A 2,016-nucleotide genomic window follows, 5' to 3' on the forward strand; every position below is an offset into this window, starting at 1 on the left:
AACAGTGGTGCCTCAGAAGACAGGCCTGGTGCTCTCCTTCTGAAAGGTCACAGACTTGAAAACCCTAAGGAGCAGTCCTACTCTCCCCACATGAGGTCGTCAGGAGTCGGAATCTACTCACCAGCAACTGACAACAGCAAATGATGCTTAGTTATTTTACTTATTGTCTGTTACAAATCGTCATTCATTTAATAAGTAATAATTACTATTACTTGCCACGGAAGTAAAACTGAAGGTTCGTAAATTCATAGTAAAAAAGCCTTTTACAACTTTAATTTTGAAAACATTTTCACAAGATGAAAGAAACAGTTACTGTCAGGGTGCCACTAATGCTAGCTGTCTGGAGAGCAAGGCTGTGTCCTACCTGCTGCTCTTCTAAATGTAGCCTCCTTTTGCTCATTCACCCTGGGACTGACTGCCTGTCCTTTCTACAGTGCTCTATGATTTATGTAATATCAGCCACACTAAATCATGGTTGAGTGATTGTCTCAGTGCTCACTGTGGGATTGTGGGCGTCATATTTTTTTTCTATGAAGTAAAGTTTTCATTGGCTGGAATTCTAGCTAAACTGATGCTTTTGTTCTCTTTCTGTTTGTTTATTTAACATCTGAGATTTTAAAAGTCACTTAAAATTAAGGGACTTGTGTATTATTCTAGGAAAATAATTTGTTACTGAAAATTTTTGTGAAAAAGAAACATACAAACAAACGTTTTTAAATGTTGAATTATGGTTAGATAAGAGATCTCTCTGGAGTGCTTGTCTAACTAAACATCATATGGAATCTACTGTAGTGATGTCTGCTGATTTTTTTTTTGATGATTCAAAACACATTCTGTTGTGTATAAATTATTCTGCAGAAGTAAATTGGGAATCATTGACAATTTGAGGTTATAAATAATTATTTTAGAATGTTGAATACATTTGTTAATCTTTAGGGAACTAAATTTTACCCTCGTAGTTTCTGTTTTAAGACAATTAATATTTTAATGCTTGATTACTTTCTCTCTTATTGTTTCTTACTTTATTGTATTGTTTCATTGGAATTGTATGTGTCATTATTTTTATTCTCTTTTATTTTTTTAAATCTTTATTGTGATTTGAGTGAAAGTTTACAGAGCAAATTCATCTTCCAGACAGTAGTTCATACACATTTTGTCTCATGACGTTAACTACAATTCCCCACAATGTAACAACTCTTTTCCCACTTCCTCCCCACATTATTTTTACTCTCAAGCCCCTAATATCCATCTTGACATTAATTGAAGACATTAATTGAAGGCCTTCAGGAAATTGGTGCATGTTAGATGAATATGGATTGAATGTTGATATTAGGTTCTTAAACTGGAAGCTCTTTGCTGTTATATTCCATCAGTTTGAATGTATCAACTTTTATACAAGGAAACTGAGAAAGAATTTTCTTCTGGCGGCATCACTAGGGTTGGCATCCCAAGTGGTAACTCAGGATGTCACTCCCTCCTGCCCTGGATAGTCAGTCTCCTGTTTCAGACCACACAAAATCTTTAGTAATATTTATTGCCAAGTTTGATCATAGAAAAATATGTGATAAATATAGTTGTAAATTGCTTACATGTAATATTTCTTAGATTATATGAATACTAACAACAAAATTGCTTTGTAAAATTTTTCTACAGTGAATTACATTATTAGTTATAACATTATTAGCAACTGAGTGGAAAACTTTTTTGATTTTCCTCCTTTTAATCACTATTTCATTCTAAAAAAAAAAAGTTTTTGATAAAGGCTCACAAATACTACTTACCACAATACTGTAGCTAAAACACCAGATAATGTGACAAAATCAGTGACTGTAAAAAATTTGCCAGTAAGAAAAGTAACAGTGAATCCTTGTCATGTGCAGATAAAAGCACACGGTTCAAAGCATCTTTGTACTTAGGCAATAATGATAGCTCTGACCAGAGTGCATTAGAAGGTTCAAAAAGTAAAATAGCATAGAGTTTTAGCCTTGTAAGTATATTGAGACACATCAGCTGGGT

Source organism: Orycteropus afer, unplaced genomic scaffold (genome assembly GCF_000298275.1).
Source record: "Orycteropus afer afer isolate SDZICR_OR568_19922 unplaced genomic scaffold, OryAfe1.0 scaffold00182, whole genome shotgun sequence".
In the NCBI taxonomy this organism is placed as follows: Eukaryota; Metazoa; Chordata; class Mammalia; order Tubulidentata; family Orycteropodidae; genus Orycteropus; species Orycteropus afer.